This window comes from Petaurus breviceps, unplaced genomic scaffold (genome assembly GCF_028583685.1).
Source record: "Petaurus breviceps papuanus isolate PSGF00001 unplaced genomic scaffold, PetGlider_PUasm1.0 90630, whole genome shotgun sequence".
In the NCBI taxonomy this organism is placed as follows: Eukaryota; Metazoa; Chordata; class Mammalia; order Diprotodontia; family Petauridae; genus Petaurus; species Petaurus breviceps.
The window spans coordinates 4,349,473-4,362,646 of NW_027187291.1; the positions used below are offsets into that span (position 1 = coordinate 4,349,473).

The 13,174-nt window shown below is 38.8% G+C and overlaps 1 protein-coding gene across 2 annotated transcripts in view; it reads right to left on the reverse strand.

Annotated features, from left to right (window-relative positions):
* LSM12 (LSM12 homolog) overlaps positions 1 to 13,174 on the reverse strand; it is an 83,584-nt gene that overhangs the window by 41,897 nt on the left and 28,513 nt on the right. The window contains exon 5 of one of the 2 annotated variants that reach the window (XM_069064422.1): positions 12,322 to 13,174. This exon is cut by the window's right edge and continues 899 nt beyond it. The exons of the other annotated variant lie outside the window; for it this stretch is intronic. The gene's annotated coding sequence lies outside the window, so the exon portion shown is untranslated. Of the gene's footprint in view, positions 1 to 12,321 lie in introns of those variants that run through there. 2 annotated transcript variants of the gene reach the window in all.

A 13,174-nucleotide genomic window follows, 5' to 3' on the forward strand; every position in this document is an offset into this window, starting at 1 on the left:
AGAATAGATATAATTGAAAGGCAAAGTTGGAGAGAAAGTATTTCCCAGACCATTCCGATTCTCCACTACAGAATGCACTCACCCTTTCTGACTCTGAGGAAGAAGTGTCCTTGCTTCCTTTCATCCTTGGAGGCTAACACCACTTGACCATTCAATCTCATTCTTCCCACCTCTTCCAGATCCCTTCTTTATCAATTATAGCTCTTAGTTGTGAAAAGACAGGCTTAAATTGTTAATGGATCTGTTAATTAGCCCAACCATCCAGGAATGTACTTTGGAATATGCTAAGAATGGCCAACATGTCTTTACCCATTGACATACTATGCCACTACTAGGCATGTAACCCAAGGAGATCAAAGAAAGACAGATTCAAAGATACACCATAACTTTTTAGGCAAATAATAAAGAACAGGAAATACACTACGTGCCCATCAACTGAGGAATAGGTAAACAAACTGTGATACATGAATGTAATGAATATTACTGCTCCATAAAAAAGGATGACTATGAAGACTAGAGAAGCATGATGCAAATAAGCAGAACTAGGTAAGCAACATGCACAATGACTATAACTATAAACAATATATACAGTATAAAAATGGAAGGAAAAAAAAGTACAAGGGCCCAAACTTGGTTCTAAAGAAGGGATATGATTAAGAAATTCCTTTCTTTTTTAGAGGTGGGATACTGTGAATGTGAAAACTGCATATACTATTCTACTCAGCTGATGTGGTTAGTTTTGTTAAATAGGTTTTTATCCTTTCTCTAGAAGGGGGAGAGATACTGGAAAATGAAAATGATATAAACATTTATAGCCTCCCTGTCAGCTTCTTGGAACTCTGCTAGCCTCTTCCCTTCTAACATTTTCAAATCTCCCCCATTTATACAGCAAAACAAAAATACCTTAATAATACCCTGAAGGGAGATGGGAAGAAAATAAACATTTCTATCATGCCTAATATCTGCCAGCCACTATGGCATTTTACAGATATTATCTAAATTGGTTCTAACCTAGAAAGGTAGGTGGGTGAGGGAACTGAGGCAGAGGTTGTGATTTGCCCACGGTAAAATGCCTAGGGCGGAATTTTGAAATCAAGCCTTCCAGATTCCAGGCCCAGTGTTCTAATTACTTCACCATCTAGCTGCTGAAGTCACCTCCCTAATCTCTATGATCCTAATTTTTAGTATAGTAGTCTATATATACTATATATGTGTATATGTGTGTGTATACACACACGCACTATAGTAGTCTATTCTACTTCTTTATAGAGGTATTTGGGGAGGACACAACGCACCAATGTGGAACATTGCAGATCATATTTTTTCTATATGATTATTTCCCATTTCTTCTCTCAAAAAAGTCTTTTCTAAGGGATGGCTCTCTGGGACGGGGAAGAGGGATGCAGGGAAAATAGGCATTGTAAAAAGAAATCAGTACAAATCTATTTTTTAACTGCTTCAATTTTCTCACTACCCTCTCCTCAACCCCCTCTCTCTACAACAATCTCGCTACAATTTTGTCAACATTGCTCTTGCCATCTTTTGAGTTCAGGGCATCTCATCTGGACTATTCTAATAACATCTTCTCCTAGTCTCCTCTCTGCCTCCAGTCCATTATTGCCAGTTGCAAGTCAGATCAGAGCCTTACCATGGTGGAAATTAAAAGTATTTCCTGCTTCTTTGACCTTGGGCAACTCAACCTCTCTGGGCTTCACATATTTCCTTATCCATAGAATGGATAGGTTGAGTAGGTTGAACTAGATAATCTCTAAGATCCCTTCTAGTATGATCTTATGGATGTTCCTAAGCAAAGTTCTCATCACATCACTTCCTGCTTAAAAATTTTCAGTGGTCATTGTCAGCCTAGCACTAATCTTTTTACATGTATTTTTTTTCCAGTTACATGAAAAGATAACCACCACCCCCCCCCATGTAATCTGATATAGGTTATATACATAGCATTCATCTTTCAACTTTATCACCCTGTAATGGGAATGCAAATTTGGAAGATCTTCCCTGCCCCTAGGCTAAAATGCACCTGAAGCCTGGGGAGGGAGGCTTGTTTTTCAGTAGATACTTCTTGATTGGCCAGTGAGTCAATAAGGTTGTTACATTCTCTGAGCCAGGAGAAGGCTATATAAGCCCTGATGTGTAGCTTTGTTTTGGGACTCACTTTGAGAAGTGTTCTGTGATTTGATCTGAATTCTGGGAAGCCGTTGTTGAGAGTCCCCCGGCTTTGAAAAACCCAGATGTGGAAACCCAGATGTTGACTGGGTATGGATGTAATGGTTGGACAGTTTGGAAAGCTGTCTACTTGATCTGTTAATGTCTTGATAATTCTGTCTGTATATTTTGAAGTTTGGGGTGCTGACCTTTTTCCCCTGAACAAGGTAAACGATATATGTCTGACTGATTAAAGTAAGCTTGTTAACCCATTTTGAGTTGCTTTCCTTTAACAAAGCAGATCCAAGAACCTGTATGGGCAGCAAACCCTGAGAACACGCTTGGGGTGCTTGCTGCTACACACCCTTTGTATGTCCCATGCTTCTGTCAAACTGTATACACTGTTACCCTGTCCCCAAGATTTCCAGTTCTGTACCTTTATCCCTGCTGTTCCCCTCTACCTTTCTCACGGTGCTTATATCTTACTTTGTTTTATTGTTTTATTTCCCCAGTCCTACAAGATGCATAAGGGTAAGGACTCCCATTTTTTCCTTTGTATTTCTTAAAGTTTCTAGTCCAACATCTGGCACAGTATAGACTATCAGATGGACAATAAGCTGTTATTTTTATCTAAATCACCAAGTTATAGTTTGGACATTTGGAGCTCTAGGTGGAGGGGGCAATGGGGCATGACTGTACCACAACTGGTGACAGAAAGAGGGATAAGGGAAGATGGGAGAGGGAGGGGAGGTTTAGCTGGTAGTGATAGATAACAAGCACTCCTCAATTCAGGATTCCCTCCCAAAAACTAAAAATAAAAATAACAAAAAGGAACCATTCTCCAACAAGTTTATTCCTCCTAAACCCCATACCCAATTCAGACTTGAAGGACAAACCTGAAGACAGATGAGTGGGGAACACTTAGTTATTAACTAGCAAGTCAAGACAGAACTTAAAGCACTTATTCTTTGAAGATCACGTACAAATTCAGATTGACCCCCCCAAATCACAGGGCCCTTAATTAAGGCCAGGGAACTTTGACCAATGAAACCCTAGGATTTGCAGGGCTGCAATGGGGAGTGTTAATACAGGCTTCCTTGGTACCCCATCCCAAATTTGCTGCATGCCATATCTCTAACTCTCCTCTGTCCCTTCCCCACATCCCCAGGAAGAAACCCAGTCTTAGGAATTTTCCATTCTTGGAACAGATTTTGGCATCTTATACTAGTTATAACACTAGGTCAGAAGTGCAGAATGAGTAAGGAAGGAATTGAGGGAGTCATTTCTTTGCTCAGTGTTCTTAGAACACACACATGAAAGAAGCCTAGCATTCTTTTCTTCTATCACTCTCAGCCTTTCCTGATTTGCCTTGATGCTAGTCCCTTTGATTGATTAATCTGCATTTATCCTGTCTTTATTTCTACAGAGCTGTTTTCAGATTGTCTCTCCCTAGACTGACCTCCAGAGCAGGGCCTGTCTTGCTTTTCTTTGCATCCCAAGGACTTAGCACAGTGCCTGGCATGTAGGAGCTGCTTATTAAGTCCTGACTAACAACCACTAGCACTGACCTGGAGGAGGGTCAAAGAGGATCATGCCTCTGATATACCTTTCTACCTATACCTGACTTTTGGGTCCTTCTAGTCTCCCTACCTCTGGCCTCTAACCAGCCTAAAATCACAGGGATCCTTATTTGATTATAGATAGTGTTCAGCACAATACACCCATCAGTACTGATCCTGCCAGAGGTGCAGCCCCCACCCCAAGTTAGTTACTTAAAATTTGCTATTTGCAATTGTAGAGCAGCATCTCAAACTCTTATACAAAGTCACATTTGTATAAGTAGGGATTGTTTGCAAACAGAAGACAGATAGATGCCTGTGGTAGATATCTACCTCTTTCTTAGAATAGAGTACTCCAGCTAGTTCAGGGAAAGGAGGAAAACCACTCATTGCAAGGTCAAGGCCTCAGCACATTCCCCTAAAAGTGCCCTGCTCCAGTACAACCAACTGATTATAGCTCAGGTCAGTAAATTCCAGGGTCTCTAAATACTAAATTCTCAAAGTCCAGGGTTTTGAGGAGGCCCAGTTCTTTCAAAGGAGCCCAGAACATCAAAAGAGTCAGGTGAGAAATAGATGAGCCAATTGTAGCTGATCTAAAAATCTAAGCCAGAGATCTCTGGGTGCTACAGACTCATTCTTTGGAAGGATCAAGGCATCTCTTGATTGGGAACATCCATTTAATCTACCAAAGAAATCCATAACCATCTATAATTCACCAGGCCAACTTACTGCCCTAGATCTCGGTGAGGGTGCCAGGGAGAGGAAGTAGGGCTAGGAAGGAATTGTTCTATCCTCTTCTTTTTTAAAGACCAAAGAAAATGATTCATCTATACCTTCAATAGGAGCAAAGTCCCTTGTTAAATGGGGAGGCTTGGATGCTTAAGCTATGGCCAGGGAGCTTCTCTGCCTTGCCCTGGGAGATAAATCCATTTGTTTCCCTTATCTCCTTTATATTTTCCCTTTTCTAAGTTTCTTTATCTTCCAATCCTATAGTGTCTCAGCTTAGAATACATTTCTCAAAATAGCTAAAAATGCCTCACACCCCAAACCCACTAAGTATCCTCAAAACACCCCATCCCCCACCAATCAGGGAAAAGGTATAGCAAGAGAATTTACAGGGACATCAACACTGCCCTCTGTGGAAGACCCAGACTTGAGCATAAAGAATTTATAAAGAAAGGAAAAGAGTAGCAGCTGTCACTAGTTAACCCCCAAAGACATTTTAATGAGTAGTGAGCATTTGTAGAGATCTCTTATTGTATAATGGATTTAGAGTCAGAAGATCTGGGTTCTAATTCTGGCTCTACTAATTTACTATGTGACCTACCTCCTGAATCGGTTTCCTCTAAGTTCCAACAGTGAAACAAGAGGGTTAAACTAGACAATCTCCAAAATGTCTTCTAGTTTCAAATATTATCATGCTATGAGTTTGAGGGAGCCTGAAGTTGAAGAAAAGACAATAAAAGTGCACCTTAACCCTTTCAATTAGTACAGATCCTGAAGACCAAGACAAATACATGGCAGGGTATTAGAAGAACCTACAGATATGATGGCAAAACCAACATCTTTGAAACATTGTGCAGAATAGAAACATGCCAGAAGATTAGCAGTAAATGTCCTTTTCTAAAAATGAGTAAAGATTCTGGAAAATTAAAAATCCTTGGCAAATTTATAGACTATTCTATAAGGTTGGGACCACAAAGAGAGAAACACTAAGATTCAGCATGGATTTACTAGGAACTAGTCATGTCAAACTCATTTTGCTTTCTTTTCTGAGAGGATTACTATCAGATTGGTAAAACGGGATACCATAGATATAATGCACTGATTTCGGCAAGCAATTTGACAACTCTTATTCCTGCAGACTGCATGACAGGAATCAAGTGGAGACATAATTTGATAAACTGTATTCAAAAGTATTCTTTAGGGGTGGCCAGGTAGCACAGCGAGTAAGAGCACCAGCCCCAGTGTCGGGATGACCTGGGGATCAAATCCAGGGCTCAGATACTTAGCACCACACCCAGAAATAACTGGCCTTGTAACCTTGAGCAAGTTACTTAACCCCAATTGCTTAAAAATATATATATATTCTTTAATGAATCAATCACAACTGGAGGTTTTAGAATATCGTATGTCTTTGCTGTGTAATATTTTTATCAATATATATTTTTCCAATAAGGTGGATTAAAGTGGCAGTCATCAGATTTACAAATGAGAAAACTAGAATGCACCGAACAAATCAATGACTTCATGAAACAGCAAGAAATACTAGAAAAAAGTCAAAAGATTTTAAAAATAGGAAAAAAAATGTGAGTTGCCTGTTTGAAGAAAAAAAACCATCAACCTGGAAACTAAGTCAAAGAGATAAATTAAGAATCACTGGATTATCTGAAAACAATTTTTTAAAGCTTAGACACATTTCAAAAAATCATAAATGAAAACTGCCCAGATTTATTAGAACCAGAAGGCAAATTGAGGACCAAAAGAATTCCGAAGAAAACAACAAAAGGGAAACCCCCAGGAAGATTGTGGCCAAAATCCAGAACTCCCAAGTCAAATAAAAAATGCTCTAAGCATCCAGCAAGAATTCACGCACCAAATAACCAATCAAGATCATAAAATACTTGATAGCTTCTACTAAAAACCAGAGATTTTAGAATACAGTATTCGAAAAGGCAAATAATACTGGCTTACAACCAAGGAAAACTTACCCGAACACCTGAATATAATTCTACAAGGGGGAAAATGGGTCTTTAATAGATTAGAGGACTTTCAAGTACTTCTAATGAAAAGACCAGAGCTGTGAGGAACTTTGAAATACAAACAGAAGAGTCAAAAACCTAGAAAGGCAAATTTAGTCCAGCAACTAGAAAGAACTGTATGATAATACAGTGCTAACCATTCTAATGGGGGGGGGGGGGGGAGAGAAACAAGTGTCCCTTCACAACCATGTCTTCATGGCAGTGAGGGAGTTAAAGAAGAAAAACAGAGGACTTGAGGATGGACTGATTCTATTCTAAGGGTTTTAAAAAAAAAGAAATGAGGATGTGGAGAAAGTTAGGAAAAGGGTTGGAACTTGCTATTTCTTATAAAGGAAAAGTGTGAGAAGAGTAAATAAATATGGAGGAAGGGGACATTAGATGAACTTCAATCTTATCTGAAATGGACAAAGTATCTTTGAACATATGCATGCACACAATTGTGGTATAGAAATGTCAAACTCAGCAAGGATAAAAACTGATGAAAATGTATTGGGGGTGAGGGGAATGTTAAGAGGATAATACCAGAGAGGGACGAGTTAAAAGGAAAACAAATTTTATGATTTGAGATTAAAATGCCAAAAGAAAAGCAAAGAATTATTAAGAACTATTAACTGCATTAATTAAATTAGGGGTCATTATTAAGATGCAAGCAATGATAAAAAGAGGTGACCAGAGAATCCTGAGAACAAACTCATGCAAAACAGATACAGAACAATTTGCATAAAAGCAAAGCAACATTGTAAAGAAAAACAACTTTCAAAGACTTAGGAATTCTGATCAAGCAATACCCAACCATTAGGAGGTGTTACTTACCTCCTAATAGGTGAGAAACTAAAGGTGCAGAATGTGACATATATTTTTGGATATGGCAACTATATGGATTTATTATTTGTTACAACACTTTTTTTTCCTCTCAGTTTTTAATTGGGGGGTTGAAGTGGGGGTAATAACAATGATGCCAAAAACAAGGCCATTGAAACATTTTTTTAAAATATATGTTAAGTTCAGAAGGAAGCACAGACAAGCAAGACAGTTTTGAAAGTGAGTATAATTTATTATATGCTTTTAAAAAAAAAGCAGGCAGATTTGCTGATATAATTGTTTACTTAGAAAATCCTTTGGAATCAAAGAAATTGAGAAAAATCAAGTGGTACAAAATGGAGATTTACTTTCACATACAACCCATTTTTTATGCTGATGTACATATGAAAATGCTTACTTTTGGGGGATTTGTCTAGAACTTAATTTTTTTAAAGACTTAGTCTTAATTAATAAGTTCCATGTCTTAATGATTAAAGGTAGTCAATAAATCTGGGTCCTCATCCTTTGCAGGGATTGTGGCCTCTTGCCTCTCAATTTTTTCCCAGGGATTTCAGGCAAGAAAGTCAAAGGTTGTAATTTTGTCATCCCCACTTCAGTTATATACTTGACTGTGATTATGCAGATCAGTGATGTCCATTCGAATCCCTTGTGCAGTCTTTATCTCAAGGGGAATCTCAGTTCCTTCTTTGGTAAAACAAGAGAGCTAGACTAGATAATCTCTATGGTCCCTTATAAGTTAAAATGAAAAACATTTTAATAACATGAATAACATGAACATCAAAACATGAAAAACAAGTGAGGGAACTTGAGATGTTTATCCTCAAGATGGCTTAGAAAAAAAATTTTTTTTTTGAGCACTTTGTGACAACAAAAAAGTAGAAACAAAGTGGGTGCCCACCAGTTGGGGCATGGCTAAAAAATATAATGGTGTATGAATGTGATTGTAATTCAGTATTGAGCCATAAGATATGATTAATTATGAAGAATTCAGAGAAAGTTGAAAAGATGTGAATGAACAGATACTGACTGGAATTAGAACCAGGAAAATATTTCCAAGATAATGAGAAGAGTATAACTCTGATCAATGCAGTGACCAATGATTGGTTATGACTTCAGAAAACTGAAAGTGAAACATTATCTTCCACCGCTTGGCAGAGATAGACTAGAGGTGCAGTGCAGGACATTTGTTTAGCTCAACTATACTTGTTATTAAAGTTCACATGGGAACATAATGAGGGGAGTTTTTCTTACTGCTATGTTAACATATACTTTTGAAAAACCAAACTTCTCAACAAGTTCATAGTTCCTATTTGTTTTTTGGTTAATTGTATAATGGAATATTGTTTTTGTTTATGGAGGGGAAAGGGGCTGGACCTGTGATTTCACAGAAATGCCCAGATGAAGAAACTCTACTTACCAATACAGGTCAGCACCTTTTCTGTAACTTTATATACCAGCAAGAGACAGAAATTGGGATGAGGGTGAAGGGGTAGAGACTAGGTTGGGAAAACTCAGGGTCAAATAGATATCTTTTCCTTACGCTTTAGTTTAAGCTCAAAAAACAAATACAAGTATCTCTAATTCAAATGGGGAGAAGGGGAGGTCATCTCTGATAGGATAGTGTTATCATTTTTGCTCAGCCTGAGATGACATGCTCCTCACTTCCATCTCCTCCTTCCAAATCCTCACTACGGACATTGCCCAAGGTGCCATCCTTAACTCTTGGCTTTTCCACCCATTCTTCCTTTCCATAGAAATTATTTTCATTAGTTTTATCTTGTAACTCAAATTCTAATCCCACTGCTTCAAAGTGCCGGCTTTGTATTTAAAAGGTCCTTACCATGACCTCAAATTTTAGATGTACAAAATGTAAGTTCACACCCAAATCTTCCCTTATGATTTTGTCTATGGTAAAGCATATTATTAGCCACTGAGGCTCAAAACCTGCCATATATTTAGCTTGTGCCTTTCCCTCACCCTCTAAATCCAAAGAATAATCAAGTCTCATCTATAGTTCCTTTTTAATGTCTATCGAATCTGTCTTTCCCTAATCAACATGACCTGATTTTTTTCACTAATCTCCTACTCCATAGGTATCTTGCCTCAAGTTTGCATACTTTCTTCCTTCTCTTGCATACTGCATATCCTTCCATCCCCCAAAATATTATTTACTGAACCAAGAAAATACCTAAAGACAACAATGTAAATGAAAACCACACTAAAAAAACACAATACAAATTAAATGTAAGGACCAATTTCAGCTACACATAACCCTCCCCTTCTCCTCCCTAATCACAGTAAAGAGGATAGTTGCAGAATGTTACAAAAATTGTCAAATGCAGTCAATGTTACTGTTTTCCTTAACAATTTCTTTGTTGCAAGAGAGGGATTCTGTGGTAGGGGAAGTGTAGGGAAGGATAGTGGGATATGACAGTGATATGGAAAATAAAAAAGCAACAATACAACATTTTAAAGAGTTGCTCCTTTCACTACCCTATACAAAAACTTCCAATCATTCTCCATGATCTGTTGAATCGAGTACAAACTCCTCTGTGTGATATTTATATGCAATCTAAACAATCTAGAATTCAGACATAGTTTACCTTCAACCATGACCCAAAATGAACCCCCCTTCCCTCCCAATCAAGACTATCTCCTGATCCCTCACTCAGGACTTAAACATTCAAGATTTTTATGTGGGTACTACCTCTCCCAAAGCAAATCACAATCTCTCTATGAAGCAGCAAACGGTCTTTGTAGCCAAAGAATTCATTAGTTTGTGGTCAGCCCAATGATGATCCTTCTCTTGAGATTATCAGCTCAACTGGTCCTTGAAATACAGTCTGTTGGGGCAGCCAGGTAGCACAGCGAGTAAGAGCACCGGCTCCAGTGTCGGGATGACCTGGGGATCGAATCTGGGCTCAGACACTTAGCACCCACCCAGAAACACCTGGCCGTGTAACCTTGAGCAAGTTACTTAACCCCAATTGCTTAGGGGTGGCCAGGTGGCTCAGTGAGTAAGAGCACTGGCTCCAGTGTCAGGATGACCTGGGGATCAAATCTGGGCTCAGATACTTAGCACCACACCCAGAAATAACTGGCCGTGCTGGAACCTGGCTTTTGGTTAAGAAGCCCTGAGACTGTCCTGCAGACAGAGAGTGAATACTGTCCACTGGTGAAGGACAGTGCTGTTGTTGCAGGGGTCTGGAGACTGTCCTTCAGACAGAATGAATACTGTCCACTGGTGAAGAACAGTGCTGTTGTTGCAGGGGTGTGGAGACTGTCCTGCAGACAGAGTGAATACTGTCCACTGGTGAAGGGCAGTGCTGTTGTTGCAGGGGTCTGGGAACCTTTCTGTTGGTTCAGAAGCCCTGAAGAAGGATTTTCTTGTTGTATGTTTACAGAAATCCTAGGAGAGGGTTTTGCTAATGTTTTCAGGGGTTCTAGGACTGTTCTACAGACAGAGGATGAATTAATGAAGCGACTGGCAATGTATCTTGTGGCCTTGCTAAGCCTTGTGAGCAAGTTACTTAATCCCGACTGCTTTAAAAAAAAAAAAATAAATACAGTCTGTTTAACAGGATTCAAACTTGAAGTCTCTGGAGCCCAGCAGGCCTGCCAGAGCTTCGGATCTAAGAGTATATTTGCACTTGAGGGCTCCAGGGCTACCACCATGACATGAGGAGACATTAGACATTAGAGGAGGTATGAGAGATAGAGATTAGAGGAGATATTGTGAAGCATTCATCAAACATCAGACTTTTTTCAATCAACATACAGCAGAATTTGCATCAAATACTCTCTCCTATACTCAACCTTACAACACCCAGATTCCAAGCCCAGCACAAGCCCCATCTGAACTTGGTGATCAATTTCTCCTTTCTCTTCCTCATCAAGTACAGATGGTACTGTGTGTTCCATGATTTCAATTCATAATATATTGTATTAAAATCTGTCTATATATATATCTTGTCTCCCTAATGTAATCTAAAATTTTTTGTTTGTTGGGGAGGGAGAGTTTGAGGGGGGGAGGGAACCCACTTCCCTGGTTTCTTTAGAGAGTACCACAATGATAAAACACATAATTATCATCCCATAATACTTGCCTAATGAAAAAATGTTCTTGGTGAGAAAGAATGACTAAGAGAGGGTAGGTAAAAGCATCAAATTCCTTCCTTTCTGACTTTTTAAAGGATGCATCATGGTTGCAGAATATCAGACTCAAATTTTTCCCCTTTTTATCAGATCTGTCTCACCCTTCCTGACTACAACTCTACCATTCAAAACAGAAATGATGTAAATGATTACTTACCTCAGGTTAGACCTCTCTGGAAACCTAATCCCTGTCTTTAGAAAAGTATACACTGAACCATCACAGAAGGATCTACAATCCTTAGGAAGAAAGATCCCACAATCTACCTTGGTGACCCACTCTAATGTCAACTATAACTCCAGCAAAGGTATTTCCTGAGTTCAACCCTAAATCTTTCTTGCTAAACAATTCTTTACACATCCTCAGTGAAAATGAAGAAAAACTAATTGGTCTTTAATCTCCTAAAAAAACGTAGGAAAAAGAGCTTCCTGCAACACCTCTAAATTTTGCTCCTCTGAATTAAATTTTCTTCCCCCTTTACTCTCTTTTACTTGACTTTGAGACCCTCCCATCAACCTTTCCATGTTTCTATTATGGAATTCAAAATGGAAGCTCCAAGTTCTTAAATACCTTACAGCAATTATACTTGGAAGACTATTTCTTGATTTTTGTGGAACATATAAATACAACCCTTTGTTAAACAACTTAAACAAAACACAGCTATACGTGTGTGTACATACACAGTAAACTTGTGAAATACTCTCAAATCACTTTCTCCTTATAATGAGACATTATGCACTGAATATCCAGAAAGATTCTGGGTAAAGTAGAGGGGGATTATACTCTACCCTGTTAAATCACATCCCCTTCACTCCAGTCCCCTCCCTAACCCATGGTACACGCAAACCCACTGAGACATAGCTGATGGTTAAAAAATTTGGGTTTTATTGTTTTTGCTAAACAATACTAAAAAAAATTATTTTTGAAGGCAGGGCTTGAATTATTTAGTTTTGATCCATTTATTTAAAAAAAAAAAGAGGGAGGAGGAGGGGAAGAGATCATGGCCATTTTTTTTTTAAACTAGTTTCACCCCCAGACTCCAGCCAGTTTCGTGGACACAACCTACTCTGTGCCTGATGGAAGAATAACAGCACACTCTATCCAATATCATTGCCTTGAGGCACATGAGGAAGGGAATGATAGTTAATTCTCAGCAAGTTAACCATAGCCAGCCAAAGTAGTGGGCTAAATTCAAGAAACACTTAGGTTTTTAGACTATTTGCTGAGCACAAACTGTCATCAACTAGTAAAGGTGAGGAAAGAGGGAGTTTAGAGATTACTTAAGATTTGCCTGGACCAGAAAATTTGGGTACAAAGTCAGGAAAAGAGAAACCAAAGGGGTAGGGATAATCTAGGGTGGAACAAGATACGGACAAGAGGCTTATTATCTCAGGTCACTTGGTAAAGAGAGCTTATCATTCAAGCAGGAGAGATGAAATATACCATGTAAGATGATCCTTGCAGAGGACAAGAGAATCAACAGTTGTATCTCCAGTCTACCAGGGAATGTTGAGATTTATTTCTAGTACCATGAAGTGGGGGTAAAAGGAGAGAACCCTAGAGTTTCAGGACACATGAGAAATTCCAGACCAAGAAAGCAGCTAGAACGCACACACCTAAAAAGGTAAGATACTATGAGTCCTCCTTCCCTCAAATACCGCATTTAATACACACACACACACACACACACACACACACACACACACACACACACA